This window comes from Cebus imitator, unplaced genomic scaffold (genome assembly GCF_001604975.1).
Source record: "Cebus imitator isolate Cc_AM_T3 unplaced genomic scaffold, Cebus_imitator-1.0 Scaffold231, whole genome shotgun sequence".
Taxonomy (NCBI): Eukaryota; Metazoa; Chordata; class Mammalia; order Primates; family Cebidae; genus Cebus; species Cebus imitator.
In genome coordinates this window covers 4,181,114-4,201,785 of record NW_016107546.1, presented here as the reverse complement: position 1 = coordinate 4,201,785, position 20,672 = coordinate 4,181,114, and positions in this window count along the sequence as shown.

Below are 20,672 nucleotides of genomic sequence, written 5' to 3'. Positions count from 1 at the left end.
ATGGCATTTCAGGGCAGTTGCTCCATCCTCAACACTTCCTACACCTTCCCCTCACTCCTGTCACTAGAGGGAGGTGTGATGCCCAGAAATGGGAGGAAACAGATAAAAGACCATTGTTTCAGCAGCCACACCTCTCCTCCATTAATGATCCTTCAGGCTATTAAAGCAACTCCTAGGAAAGATGACTCCCTTTAGTTCAACTCCAGCTCTTATAGTTGGTTCGGACTAGCATTGGGTACAACCTACCAGAAGCCTTGACTGGTGGGAGGGGGCTGCTGCAGCATGTATGTGGCATGTGCACGCGTTCACATGTGCATGTGTGTGTGTGCATGTACGGTCTGTTTGCATGTGCATATGTATGTGTGCATGTGTGCACTTGTGTGTGTGTGTGTCTGCTTCATAGCACGCATGCTTTGGTTCTGGCAGTGCCTGTTGTCTTTGATGCAAACTGTACCTAGATTTCTCCTGCATCAGCATCTTGGGTTTCTCCCAACCCCCTGGTCACCCCAACTGAATCACAAAGAAAAACTGGTCAGCAAATTTGCTGCCCAAGACGTGGCTGGTGACCTCAGATGAGCTCCTGAGCGATGCAGTCTTAGGGAAGAGTGAAGTTTCTTGAGTCCTCGCCATCATCCACACTGATCAGCTTCCCCATCTTAGGCAGGTCACTGTCTTTAAGCCTCAGTTACTCCTGTGCAAATAGGCATAACAAAGGCTGCTGTGAAAGTCAAGGAAAATAACGTATGGAAAGTGTTTGGCAGAGCCCTGGTACTCAGCAAGCACTAAATAAATGTCATGAGCCACAGAGAGACCAATAAACTCTTTAATAGGAGTTTACTTCACCTGCTCACAAGAACAAAGAACTGGCCTTTGTGTACCTGCTTGTGCTTCCCACCCCTTTCCCAGTCTCATTGGGCATCTGTGTCTAATGGAATTGCTAGACCTCTCGTTCCTGGGATGATTTTAAATGCCTTGTGTAAAGCAAACATTCAGGACAGCTCCTAGGAAAGATACCTCCAATTAGTCCAATGCCAACTCTCAGGAAGCCCTTGCTCTGAGCACAGCCCATCAGAAGCCTTACCTTGGGGTGAGGCGAAGCTGCTCCAGGCCCTGCCTCCTTCTCTCCATTCTGGATGTCCCCAGCATCTGCCCTATCCTCAGTGCTGTTTCCCTTACTCATTTCTTGCAATGCAGTGAATGGGACAGAGAGAGGGCACAGAGTCCTACTCCAACCTGTGTCCTCCCTCCTTGGAGGAGAGGACAGCAGGTGGCCAGGCCAGCACAGATGCTTAGGCTACCAAGGGGTTTGGTACCTGCAGCTACACACTATCCACAGCCCCATGTTCCTTCACTCTGCGATCAGCTGGAATTTCACAGTGACTCCGGGGGGGGCCCAAGGTCAGAGCTTGGGCAACGCTATGGAAATAGCTGCAAGTCAATTAGGGGGATTTTATTCCATGATCTGAATGGGTGTCTTGTGCCTTGAGGAGAGAAATGGAAACCAACCCCCCCATACCCTGTGGGTATCCTCAGCTTTGTTCTCATGGCAGCGGAGAAGGCTCCGTGACTTCTGGGCGTGCTAGGGCCCTCCTGGACTTCCAGTGAGATGCGCAGGAATTTAATGACAGGCTAGGAAGAAAAGGGTCCACTCTGGCAATGCTCCTGCGATTCAGGTCCCCAAACAAACCTGGTCTCTGAAAAATAGCCCATTGATCCCTCTTCTCTCTTCAAAGGCGATTTTAGGGAAACTTCTTGACATCTAAGTTATCATTTGTTTACATGGTTCCATTTCAATGATCAGTTGGAAGCTAATGTTTCACAGACCACATGTTTAAATGCTCACCTCCCTCACTGTTTATGAAAAAGCAGAGCCTGAGATTTCCAAGCAGGCAGGCTCTTCCAGGGGGCCAGGCTGGTGGGGTTGGGGGCATGGGAGGTCGGCACTCCCTCCTTCAGGAATCTCTGAGCTCGCAGAACCGTCCAGTGCCTGGGTGGTAAAAGGATCAGCTGACAGGGAAGTGCAAGCGTGAAGGCGGCCACCCAAGACTTCAGGTCACCACTGACCTCCCGTCGGAGCTCAGATCTCAGCACTGGGAGGGCATCTGCTCGCCTGCCAAAACAAACCAGCCCCCGCGAGGGGCACATTGCACAGGAAGGGGGGCTGAAGAGGCAGGGAGCTCCAGGTTTCACTTGAACAGTCTCAAGTAACTGGTTCACAATGATGCGATGTTCTTGGCGTTGTGGGTAACAAAAGGGCTGAGGCTTGACTCCAGATCTGGCGAGCATTAATAGGCCGCAGCACAGCAGAGTTCTAGAAAGGAGTTGGCCGTGCCTCCGGCCAGCCCTTGTTCTGGTGGTTTTCTACCAACGGATTCCAAACTGCTATTTGTTGTCTTTAGGCCTGAGAATCCATCTGGTTTTGATTCAGGTGGCCTCAGGCTTGCCTCAGAGGTGAAAAGGGTGTGCACTCAAATTGAATTTCTCACAAATTTCAACGCAGAAGAATCCCAGTCTTCCCACACAAAGCCCATGTGCTTGGGCAGCCCCCTGGCCCTTAAAGCCTGGCATAAATCAATTTCACCTGTTTGGCTAAATGTGCACATGTTAACCTAATGAAAGTGACCGGTGGAATCAGATAGCTTCTGCACGTGTTCTAACTTGGAGGGAATGGGGAGGGGTGCTGACCTCTCCCTGACCTTCTCTGTCCCTGCTCTTCCTGGTGGGGACAGTGTTTCTGGGCCCTGGTGGGGCTGTTATGAGTCCTTGGGCCAGGCTTAGCTTGGATGGTTCTGAATATGTAAGAGTCCCACTTCCCCACTGAATAGCATCAGAGGAGAAGGAAGTTTTGTATCTAATTGGGAGGGCGGGGGTGGGTATGCCTAATGGGAGCCATTCAAATTAAAATTTCCCTGGAGGCTTCAGATGAAAAATGGTTACACTTTTGCCCCTGGCTTCCAAGGTCAAGTCTTGAAAATAGCACTCATGTCATCAAGCTGAGTGATGAGGCAATGAGACCCGTCTCTGGGCAGGATATATAGCCAAGCTGAAACACCTGCTTGTTAAAACTATTCCCCGATGAACACTAAATACATAAATATTTGATTCAGTAAAAGAAGACTATTCCTATATCTAGGTACTGCATGGGCATTTTTGGGAACAATGATCTGTCAACACACTTACTTTTTCTTATCGGAAACCATGAATCAAGGAAGCAAACAGAAGTTGAATCGACTAAAACAGGGATGTGCAAATTGTGGCTGGTGGGCCACATTTGGCCGAAAGCCTGTTTTTATGAATAAAGTTTTATTGGAACACAACCATGCCAGTTGTTGCATCTTGTCCATGGCTGCTTTCTCAACAGCAGTGATTAATGGTTACGGCAGAGACTGCAAAGGTGAAAATGTTGACTGTAAGGTCCTTTACAGAAAGTTTCCTGACCTTGCTCTAAAATGTTGCGGTTCTGTTTTCCTTCAGTTGGAGGAGGATGTTAGCCTTCTTTTGTAAAGAATAATCAAAGCCCACAACTCCTTCCCAGAGAGCAAAAAGCAGACAGTATCACAAAGAGGGAAAGGGGTCGGGCACCTAAGGGAGAACCCCTGAGTGAGGCAGCAGTTCAGATGCCTTTAGCAGTTGTTTCATGAATTATTCTTGCACCCAAGTGAAAATGAAGCCCGATTTCCTATTCAGAAAAATAGCAATCCATCCCTAAAGTCAACCACACTAGATAACATCTGAAAAGTACTCAAAATTAGGTAAAAATCTTGGAATTGCTCAGTTTTCAAACACGCCCTGGACTGCTTTCCTCCAGCTTTGTCCGCCAGCATCTTGGGAGGGTGGTCGTGTCAGCAAGAGGCTTTAAAGGTTTCCATGTGAAAAAGCAGCTTGAAATGATACCATCTCCACAGGAAAAACAGATCTGCGCAAGGGTCAGCCATTTGAAGTTTTTATTTCAAGAGGAAAGTAGAAGGAAGTGTGGGAAATAAAGACAGCCTCTGCCTTGGGATGAATGCTGGATTCTTCTGTTACTTGGCCCATGTTGGCCTTCGGCAGACAGAGTGCCGCATGATTCTGGGCTCGCTCTGTGACAAACGGACCACACAAAACAAAGAAGGGCAGTGCTATCAGTGAACACTGTTGCTCTCAATAAGCTCTCTGGGGTACGATTTCAAGGAGTCAGTTAATGGCCTCACTGCAAAAGAGTCCCAGGGGTCCCTGAAGCTTGACCCCAAAACTTGAACTCTACCTGAACTGATTTTTTTTCCTTTTCTTTTTCCTTTTTTGAGGTTTGAAAACATTTAATCAACTCCCCTCCCAGGACATTTGATTTCTGTGCACTCTGCACTTCTGGGCTCCATCTGGGGGAAGAAGTGCCAAAACCACCATTCGAAAGGCTGCCCCAGAGGTATTTGCAGTCGGACTGGAAGCAGCAGGTAACGGAAATCTTATGAGACAGTGTGTTCTCAGGAGGTTTTTCTGTCCAGTTTTGCTGGAGAGCAAAAGCATTCCCCCGGTTCAGATAAACCTTGAATTAGCAAGCGCACTTTGAAACACTGTTTGGTGGTTCTAATGGCAATAAAAGTGCTTGAAAGCTCTACCCCATCCCCTTGCATTTGGCGATCCCTGGTTTTGTCCTATGACATAAGTACTTCCTACGCTCCTTAAAGTTTTTAGCTTCCCTTCCACAAACTCTGACATTGCACAGTTGAATAGATCATCTCAGTGCTTCCGACTCATTCAATGAACACGTATGGAGCAACAACAGTATTCCCGCCATACGCTTGGAGCTTGGAATGGAGCCTCATATCCCTGAATTCAAGGGATACAATCTAGCACAAAGGCAGACACACTCTCATGGGAGCCTGTAAGTAACATCAAGGGCTCAGATTAAATACAGTGGGAGTACAGAGAGGTGGTGAAGATGTACAAGGAGTTAATAATTGTATATTTTTAAAATAATGGTTACAAAGTTCTTTCCCCCAAATGCCAATTGTTTTAGAGAGTAATTTGTTTTGTCTTGTTTAATGATATAAATAAATAGACCAGGTAGTGGCAGGTAGGTTTCAATGCTGAGTTCATTGAATGGATTGCTGTGTCTCTGTAGAACGCTGTGTTGAGGGAGATTCTGAGGTTGTATTTGGTTTTAACAGGAAATGGTGCTGTGATTGGTTGGTTGTCATTGATGCCTTGTGTGGAGGGAGGAACAGCATGCATGCCACAAGCAGGCCTAGTCTGAAGTGGATATAGCCCAAGGATGAATCATCAATGCAGAGTTAAAACAGAGCTCAAAGCATGGACTTCCTCAGCCCCAACTGTGAACTACAGCGCAATCCCCTTGTGCCAGGGCACCACCTTGCACTGATTTGTGTACTGTGCAGGTCAAAGGCTAGTTCCTGAAATATAAAAAATGCTTAGAGGGAAAGTCAGAGATAATAATACTTTAGAACACTGATGTCCATGTAGACCCCCCAACCTGTGATTTGTAAAGGGTCTCTACTGCGTTTAGATGCTCTATCCCAAGAAACAATAAAAATAAAACCTTCCCACCACTTTACTATAAGGCTTTGAAAGTGACTTATGGCCTATCAGCAGGTATAGACTCTAGGGGATTATCTTCAAACTGTAGATTAACCAAACAAGAACTGGGAATTTTTTAGTAGAAATTACAGTATCTGCCTAGAGGTGGGGCATATTTACGCTTGTGGGGAAATGGAATTCCCAATTAAGCCTGGAAGACCAGAGGCCCAGCCAGGCCATCCTGACAGCTGGTTGCCAGGCAGCCTCTGGTGGTGATGTACAAGAACATATTTATCACCCGAGGGCTCTGGGGGAAAGTGAGATACCATGACTAGAGTGCCATAAAGCTGTCTGGCCATTTGGGAGTATTTTTCTTATTAAATTAAAGTTCTATTAAAAGGAAACATGTTACTATTTAGATTTCTGTCTGCTTGGCAACATTTGCTTCATAAATCTTGCAGGAGAAAATTGGCCCACTGGAACTGGATGCTGGATATAGCATTTCTTCAACATCAAGAAAATGGCCACATATTTTTTTAATTGTTTCCCTTGCAAATAATTTTTAAATGGTCTTACAAAAATGTTTTCTTCGCTTCACTCCCAAGTGAGTTAAAAATGTACACCCGACATTGCCAGTTGGCATAATCTGTTGTGGATTCCAGCAGACAGCAATGGGAATGCATGAAGTGGTGGTTGAGGCGGAGGACGGCGGAGCTGCTTTTTCTTGCAGTAGGCCGTATGCAAAATGATCCTCTTTATTTTTAACGAATTCCTTAAAGCGAAAGCCCTTACCACCCACGAGTGTTGCCTAATTGGGGGACATGGAAAATGAATGAAGAAACAATCCGCAAACAAAGAGTGTTTGCTGTTCCCATTTTAGCACTAATTAATTATTGTTGTCAGTAAACTGAAAGCGTGCATGGAATTACATTTTCCAGAGCCTTCTCCTGGACCTAGAGTGGGATTTGGGGTATGTTGCTCCAGGCTTCAAACAGTGGTGGGGCACAGTCTCAGGCTACAGGAGCTCTGGATCCATAGCCCTTCGGTGTAAAAGACGATGTGTGTCAGTGTTTGTGTGTGGTTCTGAAATGAGACACTTTCCTACTTCAATTACATTGTGGTGGCTCAAGCACTACAAGATAAGCCTCAAACAGGAGTGCAGCCTTACCAGAAATGACAGGATGTGTCTGAGTTTCCAGATCCAATGGTCATATGTTGACACCTTGAACTACAGGCTGTTCCATGTTTGGGGCTTGATAGGCAGAAACTGAAAAAGGCAGATACTTGTTTCTGAAACACTCCCAACTCCCTTGGAGCCTTTTTCTGTTTGTTTTCTTTAAGCCCTAGTCCTCTGCTTTGCCACTTGTAACCCATTCTTTTCCCCACTTTTAAGCCATTGTGCTCCAGTCCACAGGGGTGTAATCCTGCAGTAAAGGGTATTGGATGGGGAGTTCTTTTATTCATTGATTTATTCAACAAATACATGAGTACCTCTTGGATTCTGGGCTCTGTGCTAGGCATTAGGGATGCACACCGAAATGGTCTCATTCCCATGCTGTGCAGAGGAGGAGAGAAACATTAATCAAATAATCACGAAAAAGAATTTATAATTAAAACTGCAGTAAGCATTGTAGCATGAAGTAGAGTCGTTATCAAAGCATATAATTGGAGCAGGGGGTGTACATTGCCTGGTTGAAGGAAACGGGTAAAGGGTTAGGAAGTCAGGGAAAACTCTCCTTTGATGATGCTTGGGCCAACGTCAAATGGCAACTAGATAGCTTGAGGAAGGTGAGCATTTCCACATGAGCAGGGTTTTCTGGGTCAGAGGGAGTTCCCAGGATGTGGGGCTTTCAGTGTTGAAATCAGGACAGTCCAAGGCAAACCTACACATAAGGTTAGAGAGGCTGAAAAGACCCATCACGGAAGGGGCATGGAGCATTTGAGGAACTGCTAGAATTACTGTAAATATCTGGTAGTACCCAATCCCAGGTGACATCCAATGAGGGACAGGGACCAAGTCATGTGGGGTCTTAAAAGTCATCTTCAGATTTCTATCTTAACAGCAATGGAAAGTATTTTAAGCAAGTAAATGACAGAATCAGATTTGCCTTTCAAAAAGTTCACCCTAGCTAGAATATAGAGGCCATTATTATGCAAAGTTCAGAAATATTTTCAAGTAAATCTGGCTGTGGACCCTTGGTGGTGGTGTGCTGATAAATGTTTCCACAGCTGGCTCTCTCGGGGGTTGGTGTTACCAGCCAGTTCCATGTCCATTCTGCCTGTGCACAGTATATCAGTCACTGTGACACAGGTTTTGCAAAAGAGAAAAGATTTATTTGCAAGGCCACTGAGAGAGGAAGTAGAAGATAAGGCTTGGGGATTTTTATGGGTTAGAGAAGTGGGATGTTCTAAGGCTTGGAAAAAGGTGATTGGCAGTGGGGAAAAATGACGTTACAGGTTCATTCTGTGTGAGCACAGTCAAGGTTCATGGCATTTCATGGGACATGTGTACAGAAAATGGAAGCATTATCATGATCTGAGGGTGAAGTTTTTGACTCTCTGATGTTCAAAGACCACTTCTTTGGGCATTTGCTCAGGCCCAGTTGTAGGGCCAGTGGTCTCAACTGGTGTAAGTTGAACCAAGTTTCTGTAAACAGTAGAAGTGACTGTAACCATGGTGACCTATGAATGTTAGCTGTAAAGTAGTCAGTGAAGGATAAGTCTCAGTGTTCCGCCGTGAGGCCTTCAGCTACTGCAGCCTTCAGCTTCATGGAAAAAGGAAAAAAACAAAAGGTAACAAAAAGCAGCCAACCAAAAGCAGGCAGGGCAGGCAGACCTGATCAAATGAACTCGTTGGTTTTGTTGGAAAAGGGATGTCAGGGAAACCATGATTGATAGCATTTGCCAATTTCCATGGTGTAAAGCTGCTACCACAGTCAATTTCACTGACTGCAGAGTTGAGAACAGAAACCATGATGAGCTGTCAAGAGCCATGCCTGTCACTTCCCCAGGCTTCTATTCCCTGCCTGAAGAATGAATGGGACTGTTTAAACAAAATCTGATTCAAATAGCTGATAAATTAGAGATGCACACCAGATATGGTCCCATTCCCACGCTGTGTAGAGGAAGAGAGAAACATCAATCAAATAATCACAAGAAAAAATTTATCATTAAAACTGCAATAAGCATTGTACTATGAAGTAGAGTCGTTATCAAAGCATATTACTGGGGTGGTGGGGGCACATTGTCCTTGGGCCCCTGAGGAATTCTAACCCAAGAGAGAGTTTGAATGGGGAAGAAATGAAGCAACTTTACAGTGTAGAAGCCTGACAAACATATTAGCGAGGAGTCAGAGTTAATGCTACTATGTGATGTGAAGATGCGATTGACATGGGCAGGCTTATTGCACTGACTCTCCAGGGCCTCAGTGACATGGAAGAAATGGAATACTGATAGAAATGTAAAAGCCACGTTAGTTTAATAAGAGATTCTTTGGAAACCATCGCAACATTTGTACAGCCTTCTGTGATGCGGGATGTCAACTGGAGAGCCAGACATCAAGACCAGTAAGATGCCCTGAGGTTACTCACGTTCCTCTGTCTTGTCTCAAAGATCGAAAGTTTTTAAAATTCCAACAAATATATTAAAAACAAAGCAAAACCTGTAAAACCCTAGACTCAGAATGCTGAGCTGGGATATATGTCTGTGCCCTTGCAAAGATGAGAGGCATGCATCATTTTAACCCTGAATATCCACAGCAGTAGAAACTCAGACACAGTTCAAAGAGATATGAGTTTACCCAGAGTGGAGAATATTTCTTACTCATCACAGTGCCTGAGTTCAGAGTCAGGCCCCAGATAGAAGTTAAAAAGATGACAGATGATAGATAGATAGATAGATAGATAGATAGATAGATAATAGATGATAGCTAATAGATAGATAGATGGTAGATGATGATAGATAGATGATTGATAGATAATGGATAAATAAATGATAGATAGATCTTTGTTACCTTGCATTAAAAGGTCTTTATGCTTAACTTTATAATCATCTATCCACTAAAAGCTGTCTTCTTTGCTGACCTTGACTATAAACAAGGGTTAAACTTTTCAGAAAAGGGAGAGCTTATTAACTTTTAAAACTTTTTAAACTTTTCATTATAGAGTAGATTTAAATGTACAGTTAAGTTCTGAAGGTAGTACAGAGTTTTCATATGCTTCACATCCAGTTTTCCTTACATTAACATCTTACATTTGTCAGACACATTTGTCACAGTCAATGAACCAATGTTGATACATTATTACTATTATTATTATTATTATTATTATTATTTTTGAGACGAAGCCTCACTCTGTTGTCCATCCAGATTGGAGTACAGTGGTGCCATCTTGGCTCACTGCAAACTCCGCCTCCTTGGTTCAGGCGATTCTCCTGCCTCAGCCTCCTGAGTAGCTGGAACTACAGGTGCATGCCACCACGCCCAGCTAATTTTTGTATTTTTAGTAGAGACAGGGTTTCACCATGTTGGCCAGGATGGTCTCAATCTCTTGACCTTGTGATCCACCCGCCTCAGCTTCCCAAAGTGCTGAGGTTACAGGTTTGAGCCACAGTGCCCAGTCCATGCATTATTCTTAATTAAGGTCCATCGTTTACTCAGATTTCCTTCATTTTTACCTAGTGTCCTTTCTCTGTTCCAGGGTCGCATCCAGGATACCACATTGTAGCCATTCATCACATCTCCTTAGTCTCCTCTTGACCATGACAGTGTCTCCAGCTTTCTTGACTGTTTTGAGGAGTACTGCTCAGACACTTGGTAGAATATCCCTCAATTGGGATCAGTCTGATACTTTTCTCCTAATTGGATTGGGTAACCCTGGTGTTTTGAGGAGGAAGGCTGTAAACTGTCATTCTCATCACACCCTATCAAGGGTACGTATTATCAACATGGCTTTTCACTGCCATGTTGACTCTGACTCCTGGCTAATGTGTTTGTCAGGCTTCTACACTGTAGAGTTGCTCTATGTTTCCCCATTCAATACTTTATGCTTTGGAAGGAAGTCACTATGCATAGCCCATGCTTAAGGAGTGAAGAGCCGTGTCCTCTCCCTCCTTGAGGGCAGTGCCTACATGAATTATTTGGAATTCATTTGCAAAGATTTGCCTCTTCTCCCTCAATTATTTACTTATTCAATCATTTATCTATGTCACTGTGGACTCATGAATAGTTATTTTACACTTGGTGTTCTAATCCAGTACTACTTCATTTATTTCATTGCTCAAATTGTACCAGCTTTGGGCATTGGAGTTCTTTCAGCTGGTTTCTTGGTCCTTTTGACATATTCCTATCATTGGGGTTATTATTTTGCACACTTCCCTGCTTTCTGGCACTATAGATGCCCTGCCCCAGGATCACCTTGTATGTTTCCTGCCTTAGTCCTAGAATCAGCCATTTCTCCAAGGAGCCCTGTTCCTTTTGTTGGAGAATGGTATTAGACACCAAGATCTGTGTGCTGGGGGTACTCCTTGCTACTGCGGTATCATGGTTTCCAGGCCTTCTCAGCTAAGAGAGCAAGGAAATATATATGCGTGTGGTAACCTATGTATATGGACATATCCATAAATATTTCTCTATATATCTATCTATGTTAAGCAAAACATGTGTTCATAGCAATGTCTCCAACTGCAACCTATTACTAAATAAATCGTTCTAACTTCTTTCCCTTGCTTGTCTATAAGTTTTCACCCCAGTAGTTTAGAAATCTAGCTCCTACTATCTGTCATGCATTTTCTTAACTGTTCAGTTCCAGAATATGTGTGTAGTGGTTTTATAATTGTTAACACATGCCTTCACAAAACAACTTTATACGTCCACAAACTTTATACCATACCTTCATGAGAATGACTTTACAGTACAGTGCACACATTCAGTTCATTTTGCCCTTAGTCAAACATCCACCATTCATTTTCAAAGTTACTGGTATCAGTATCTTTTTCCTCCAACCCCCTCAATGAGGGGGTTTCATACCTTTGTAATATAGTTAGATTCTTTTGTTGTAGTCTGTATTCCATCCTATGATCCCCCAACCTACTAAATAATTATTTTAAAAATTGCATACACTAAGGTTCACTCTTGCTGCTGTAAAATTCAATGTCTTGACAAATGCATAGTGCCATTGTGCACCAGAATAATTTCACTACCCTAAAAAAAATTCCCTGTTTCACAGACTCAACCCTCTCTCCACCCTAAACCACTGATCTGTTTGCCATCTCTATAGTTTTGTCTTTCCCAGAATGTCGTATTTGTATATGGGAAATTGTGCAGTCTGCAACATTTTAAGATTAGCTTCTTGCAATTAGATACATGCATTTTGTAGCTTTGTCTTTTCCAGAATGTCATATTTACATAGGGGGAATTGTGCAGTATTTAGCCTTTTAAGATTAGCTTCTTTCACTTAGGCATACGCTCTTGATATTCTTCCATGGCCTTTAAGCTTGATAGCTTATTCTTTTTGATCACTGAATGGCATTCCGTTCTATGGATGCATCACAATTTAACTCTTCGCCTACTGAAAGACATCTTGCTTCCTTCAACGTTGGGGCAATTATAAATAAAGCTTCCATAATAATTTATGGGTAGGTTTTGGTGTACATACAAGTTTTCATATCAACTGGATAAATACTAGCAGTACAATTGCTGGATCATATGGTAAGATTATGTTAGCTTTGTAAGAAACTGCCAAACTGTCCTCCAAAGTAACTGTAGTATTTTGCATTCTCACCAGCAATGAATGAGTTTCTTTCGCTCTATGTCTTCACCAGCAATTGCTATTGTCGTTTTTTTTAGATTTTAGCCATTTTAATAGATGTGAAGTGGTATCTCATTGTTGTTTTAATTTGCATTTCCCTAATGACAAATGATGTTGAGCATCTTTTCATTGCTTATTTGTCATCTCTATATTGTCTTTTGGGAAATGTCTGTTCTGATGTTTTGCCTATTTTTATATTGAGTTATTTTATTTTTTTGAGTTTTAATAGTTCTTTATATTTTGAATAAAAGTCCTTTATCAGATGTATATTTGACATGTATTTTCTCCCAGACAGTGGCTTATCTTTTCATTCTCTTAAGAGTGTCTTTTGAAGAAAAATATTTAATTTTAATAAAGTTCAACTTATCCATTTTTTCTTTCATGAATCATGCTTTCTGAAAACTTATCACCAATCCAAGGTCACATAGATTTTCTTCTATATTTTCTTTTATAAGTTTTATAATTTTACAGTTTTTCATTTAGGTCTAGATTCATTTTGAATTTATTTTTTTATAAGGTGTAAAGTCTTTTTTTTTTAGACGGAGTTGCTATATTGCCAGGCTGGAGTGCTGTGGCACGATCTCAGCTCACTGCAACCTCTGTCTCCTGGATTCAAGTAATTCCTCTGCCTCAGCCTCCTGAGTAGCTGGGACTAGAGGCACATGCCACCATGCCCAGCTAATTTTTTGTATATTGATAGAGACGGGGTTTCACCATGTTGGCCAGGATGGTCTCAATCTCCTGACCTTGTGATCTGCCCACCTCAGCCTCCCAAACTGCTGGGATTACAGGCATGAGCCACCGTGCCTGACTGTGAAGTTTATTTTTATTTTTTGTTTTGCGTATGTGTATACAAGTGTTCCAGCATCATTTGTTAGAGACTATTCTTTCACCAGTGAATTGACTTAGCCTCTTGATTTTTTTTTTTGGTTTGTTTTAAAAACCAGTTTACTATACGTATTTGAGATAGGGGCTAAAACAGAAGCCTAAGCACTGCCATCTTATAGAGAAGCCACCTGGGCCCTGGGCAGAGGTGTAGTTCTCAGAACTGTTATTGTATTGCAATTCTCAGAAGTGTTATTTTCTAAGGGTAAAAAATTTCCACTGCTGCTCCCCTCCCCTTGCAACAAACCACTGACTTTAGCTTCTATAGAAACAGCTTGCCTTGCATACCCCTGTGCCCCCCTGAACAAGGATGTGGTTTTGCAGCTTAAATGCTTTGCTCCCCCTGAGCTCAGGGCCACAGGTTGGAGAGATGAGTCCTCCGTGGCTGCCAGCAATAAAGACCCTGCAATTTGGCATACTTTTGTCTCGGTGTTTTCTTTGCTCGCTCTGGTGCAACATATTAGTCCACTTTCATGCTGCTAATAAAGATGTAACTAAGACTGGGTAGTTTATAAAGGAAAAGAGGTTTAATGGACTCACTTCCACATGGCTGGGGAGGCCTCACAATCATGATGGAAGGCAAAGGAGGAGCAAAGGCACATCTTACATGGCAGCAGGCAAGAGCAAATGAGTGCCATCAGGGGAAATGCCAGACACTTATAAAACTATCAGATCTCATGTGAACTCACTCACTTTCATGAGAACAGCATGGGGGAAACAACCCCTATGATTCAATTATCTCCACCTAGCTCCACCCTTGACACATGGGGATTATTACAATTCAAGGTGAGATTTGGGTGGGGATACAGAGCCAAACCATGTTACTATATCTGGGTAGCTGTGTTTCTGGGTTCTCTATTCTGTCCCATTGATATACGTCTATTCTTTCACTAGTATCATGCTGCTTTGATTACTATAGTTTTATAGTTAAGTCTCAAAATTGGAATGTTGAGTCCTCTAACTTTGATCTTCTTTTGTTTTGCATTGACTATTCTAGATCTTCTGTTTTTCCATATGAATTTTAGAAGCAGTTTGCTAATATCGACAGAATAGCTCACTGAGATTTTCATTGGGATTGCATTTAATCTATAGATCAACTTGTGAAGAATTTATGTCTCAACAAGATTGAGTTCTCCAATCCATGAATATGGAATCTTTCTTTATTTATTAGATCTTCTTTGATTTCTTTCACCACTACTTCTTGTTTCATGCATAGAGATCATGTACATGTTTTGTTAGATTTATACCTAAGTATTTCAGTTTTTGGTGCTATTAAGTGGCATTGTTTCCTTATTTTCAGTTACCAATTGCTTGTTGCAGAGAAGTTGCCAAGAAGAATCTTTTTATATTGTTTTTTATCAGCAATCTTACTATATTTGTTTAATAGAAACTAGTTCCTTGTCCGATATGTGGTTTTCAAATATTTTTTCCTAGTCCCTAGCTTGTCTTTTCATTCTCTTAAGATTTTCATGTAACAAAAGCTTTTAGATTTGATGAAATCAAATTTATCACTGTTTTCTTTTATGAATCATGTTTTTGGTATCAAGTCTACTAACTCTTTTCCTAGCCCTAGTTCTAAATGATTTTCTCTTATTTTTTTTCTAAAAGTATCTTTTTAGTTTTAAGACCATGATCAATTGTGATTAATTTTTATATAAATTAAATGAGGGTTAGCTTAAGGGTTTGTTGTTGTTTTTGCCTCTATATGTTTACTTGTCTTCTATTTGTTGAAAAGACTATCCTTCTCCATTGAATTGCTTTTGTACCCTTGTCAAAAGTCAATTGGGCATATTTGTGTGCATCAATTTCTGTGTTCTCAGTTCTGTTTCATTGATCTATGTGCCTATCCCTCCCACAATGACACACAGTCTTAGCTATGTAAGGAATCTTGAAATTGGGTAAACTAATTTCTTTCACTTTCTTTTTAAAAATTCTTTTGGCTATTCTCATTTTTCTGCTTTTTCATATGAATTTAGAATCAGCTTATCTACAGCTGCAAAAAAATCTTTTTGACATTTTGGTAAGAAGCTCATTAAATCTGTTTACTAGTTTCCTATTACTGCTTTAACAAAATCTCACAGACTTAGTGGCTTAAAACAACATAAGTTTATTCTCTTACAGTTCTGGTAGCAAGAGGTCTTCAGACTTATTGGACTGAAGTCAAGGTATGAACAGGGCTGGTTTCTTTTGGAGGCTCTGAGGGGAAAATCTGTTTCCTTACCTCTTCTGGTTTCTAGTGACCGTCTGCATGGCTTGGCTTAGGACTCCTTCCTCCATCTTCAAAGTGCATTGCTCCAACCTTTTGCTTTCATTTCCACATCTCCCACTTGCACTTCTGTGTCAAATATCCCTCTGGTTCCCTCTTATAAGGATACTTGTGATTACATTTTAGATGTCCAAATTCATCTACGATAGTCTCCCAATCTCAAAATGCTTAGCTTAATCACAACTGCACAGTTTCTTTCTTTTTTTTTTTCTGAGACAGAGCTTCCCTCATGTTGCCCACAGTGGAGTGCAATGGTGCAATCTTGGCTCACTACAACCTCTGCCTCCAGGGTTCAAGTGATTCTCTTGCCTCAGCCTCCCAAGTAACTGGATTACAGGCACGCACCACCTTGCCCAGCTACATTTTTGTATTTTTAATAGAGACAAGGTTTCACCATGTTGGCCAGGCTAGTCTCAAACTCCTGACCTCAAGTGATCCACCCACCTCAGCCTCCTAAAGTGCTAGGATTACGGGCGTGAGCCACCATGCCCGGCCCAGCTCCTTTATATAAGACAGCACTCAGAGGTTTCAAGGATTATGACCTGAATATATTCAAAGATTTTACTCAATCTACTACAAACTGTATATCAATGTGGGGAGAATTGACATTTTAATTATTTTAGCTCTTCCAATTCACAAACATGGTATATCTCATTTATTTAGGTCTTCTTTGATTTCTTTTATTAGCAGTTTGTAGTTTTTAGCATGCAAGTTCTACTACACATTTTGTTGTATTTACACTAAAGTGTTTCTGTTTGTTAGTGATAACTGTATTATATTTTAACTGGTGGTGTCCATATTTTCATGCATAGAATATATAAATACACTTGATTTTTGTACTTTGGTTTGTCCTCTATCCTGTAACCTTGCTGAACTTGCTTATTCGCTAGTTTATTAATATGATTAGTTTAGGAGTTTTGTGGATTTTGGGGGGGATATTCTATATAGATCATCATATTATCTATAGACAGGAACAGTTTCATTTCTTCATCTCTACTCGGTATGTTTTTCATTTTCTTTTCTTGCCTTATTGCATTGAATACAACTTCCACTACTGTGTTAAATGGGAATCAAGAGATGGGACATTCTTGCCTTCTTCTTGATCTTAGAAAGAAAACATTCAGGCCAGGAATGGTGGCTCACACCTGTAATCCCAGCACTTTGGAGGCCAAGCTGAGTGGATCACCTGAGTTCAGGAGTTCAAGTTCAGCCTGGCCAACATGGTGAAACCCTGTCTCTACTAAAATACAAAAATTAGCCAGGCATGGTGGTGGGCCTCTGTAATCCCAGCTACTTGGGAGGCTGAGCAGTAGAATCGCTTGAATCCAGGAGGCAGAGATTACAGTGAGCCAAGATTGAGCCACTGCACTCCAGCCTGGACAATTAGAAAAAACAAACAAATAAAATATATAGTCTTTCACTATTAAGCATATTGTTAGCTGTGGGGTTTCTGTAGGTGCCCTTTATCAAGTGAAAATTCTTCTCTATTTGCATTTTTCTGAGAGTTTTTGTTATAATTCAGTTTTGAACTTTTAGAAAGTATTTTCTTCACCAATTGATTTAATAATTTTTTCTTTAGCATATTAGTATAGTGGATTACATTAATTGATTTTGAAATATTTAAGCAGCTTTGCATCACTGAAGCACTTTGCTTGATCATTGCATATATTTTTATATGTTGCCAAATTCTATTTGCTAATATTTTGATAAGATTTTTGGCATCTGTATGGGTCTGTATTTTTCCTTTTTTATAGTCTTTTCCTGGTTTTTGTATCAGAATAATACTAGCTTCATAAGATGAATCGAGAAGTATTCTCCTTTCTTCTTTTTTGGAAGAGATTGCATAGAGTTAGTGTTAATTCTTTAAACATTTGGTATAATTTTTCAGCAAAACCATCTGGGCCTTGAGATGTTTTCTTTAGGGTGTTTTAAAATTATTAATTCAGTTCCTTCATAGTTACGTGGGTATTTGATCATCTATTTATTTGAGTGAGTGGTGGTAGGTAGTTTGTGCTTTTCAGTAAGTTGGTCCATTCATTTAAGTTGTCAGGTTCATTTATTTTAGTATCACCTCATTATCCCTTTGATATCTGTAAGTTCTCTAGTAATCATGCATGCTGTTTCTGGCACTGGCCAAGTTGTGTACACTCTCTTTTGTCTTTATCAGTCCTCATACTGGCTTGTCAATTTTTTCAAACATTTCCAAGAACCATCATTTAGTTTCATTGACTTTCTCTTTTTTCTTTTCAATTTTATCAATTGATGCTCTTATCTTTATTATTTCTTTTTTCTCCCCTGGTTTTGTGTTAATTTTTCTCTTCTAGATTCCTGTCATGGGAGATTAAACTATTGATTTGAGATTTTTCTCTGTTCTAATTTAAGCACTTAGTCATATACATTTCCCTGTCAGCACTATTTTAGTTGTATTCCATAAATATTTTGGCATTGTATTTTCACTTTCATTCAGTTTAATGTATTTTTTAAATTCCCCAGAGACTTCCTCTGTTATTTAAGATTATTTAGAAGTGTATTTTCTAGTTTCCAAATGTTTGGAGATTTTCCTGTGATCTTTCTGTTACTAATTTATAATTTGATTTCATTTTAGTCAGAAGCACACTCTGTGCAATTTAAAATATTTTAAAATTTTTGAGATTTGTTTTATATAGCCCAGGATATAGTCTATCTTGGTATATTTCTGTGAATGCTTGAGGAAAATGTGTATTGTGCTTTTAGGGGGCAGAATGTTCTTATAAATGTCAATTCAGTCCTATTGATTGATGTCATTGTTGAGATTTTCTGTATCCTTGCCAATTTTCTGTCTTGTTATATCTGTCAATTGTTGAAGAAGGTATTGTGAAAGTTTTCAATTACAATTACAGATTTTTCTATTTGTCTTCATTCTATTTATTTTTCCTTCACATGTTTCACATATTTCTCTGTTGTTTGGTGCATATCTTAGGATTGCTATGCCTTCTTGGTGGACTGAGCTTTTAATCATTTTGTAATATCTCTGTTTCTGGTAATTTTCTTTGAAGTCTACTTTATCTGATATTAATATACAGCTACTAATGATTTCCTTTGATTGATACTTATATATTTTTCCACCATTTTAATTTTAATCTGCCTCTATTGTTATAGTTGAAGTGAGTTTCTTTTAGACAGCACACATAGCAATTTTTAAAATTCAATCTGCCCATCTGTGTCTTTTAATTGCTGTATTTAGGCTTTTACATTTAGTGTAATTTTTGCTATGTTAGGGCTTAAGTCTATTCTTGTTTTAGTTCTCTGTTTGTTTTCTGTTTTTCATTTCTTTATTTTTTTCTGCTTTCCTGTGGGGTTACTTGAACATGTTTTAGAATTCCATTTTGATTAAACTATCATATTTTTGAATGTATCTCTTTGTTTAGCTTTTTCTGTGATTAGACATTAGATTATATATATATAACATCACAGTCTACTGGTCTATGCATTGCCAGTTTAAGTAAAGTGCAGAAATTATACTTTCCTTATGTCCTTTTTTCCTCCCTCATTTATAGGATAACTGTCTTAAATGTTTCTTCTAAAAACTACATCAGTCATTAAACATAATTTAGAAAACTCAAGAGAAGGAAATGTATTTTATTTGTATTTTTCTCTTTCCATTGTTCTTTCTTCCTTTCTGATATTTCAAGACTTTTTTAAAAAATGATTTCCTTACTTGTTAGAGAATCTCCTTTAGCCATTCTTTTAGAGCAGATCTGATGGTAGCTGATTATATTTATTTTTCTTTATCTGAAAATATCTTAATTTTTCCTTCATACCTTAACACTTTAATCAGTAGTAAGATTCTGGCTAACAGTTATTCTATTTCAGCCCTTGAAAAATGTTGTGCCACTTCCTTCTGGCATCCATGGTTTCTGGTGAAAAATCTGCTGACATTTGAATCACTTTTCCTCTATAGGCAAGTTGTCACTCCTCTCTTGCTGCTTTTAAGATTTTTGTTTTGTATAGTTTTTAGAAAGTTGACATGATGTGTCTTGGCGTGGATTCCTTCAGGTATATCCAGTTAAGGGTTTGCTTGACTTCATGATTCTGTTGGTTTATGTCTTTTGTTACATTTGGGGAATTTTGAGCCAATATTTCTTCAAGTACTTTTTCAGCACCACTTTCTTTGTCTTCTCCTTGTGGGACTCTCATGACCTTGGTGTTAGATCTTTTATTATAGTCCTCCAGGTTTGTGAGCCTCTGTTTATTTTTTTTCCGGTTTACTTTCTTTTAGCTGTTCAGATTGGGGAACTTCTGTTCTAACTTCAACTGCTGATTTTTTTCTTTGTCTCCTCTATTCTGGTGTTGAGCCCATTCACTGAGTTTTTAATTTTTGGTTATTGTATTATTTCAACCTTCAAATTTCCATTTGGTTCTTCTTTATGCCTTCCTTTTTGTGTAAACTTTCTATTTCTCTTCTGAAACTTTTTTTTTCATTTGTTTCAAATTTGTTTATATTTGCTGTTGAAGCACTTTTTTTGTCATGGCTGCTTTAAAACTTTTCCAGATAATTCTAACATCTTTCCAAACATGGTGTGGGCATCTATGGATTGTCTTTTTTCATTCGGTTTGTGATTTTCCTAGGTTTTAGTATGATGAGTGACTTTTTTAATGAAGCCTGGACATTTTTGGGCATATGTTATAAAACCCTGTTTTTTTTTTTTTTTTTTTTTTTTTTTTTTTTTTTTTTTTTTTTTTTTTTGCTCTTGTTGCCCAGGCTGGAGTGCAATGGCATGATCTCAGCTCACCGAACCTACCAGGTTCAAGTGATTCTCCTGCCTCAGCCTCCCAAATAGCTGGGATTACAGGCATGCACCACCATGCCCAGCTAATTTTATATTTTTAGGAGAGATGGGGTTTCTCCATGTTAATATGGCTGGTCTCAAACTCCCAACCTCAGGTGATCTGCCCACGTTGGCCTCCCAAAGTACTGGGATTACAGGCGTGAGCCACCGTGCCTGGCCTAAAACCCTGGATCTTATTTAAACCTTCTGTTTTACTGGCTTTCTGTGGCAATGCTCCAACAAGGAAAAGAGAGGAGCCCTACTTATTACTGATTAATGGGGAAAGGAATCCAAGTTCTCCGCATGATATCCAATGACATTATGAGAACGGGGAGAGGCAGGAGGCTCATTACTCACTATCGTGGATGAAAGTCCCAGCTCCCCACTCAGTTT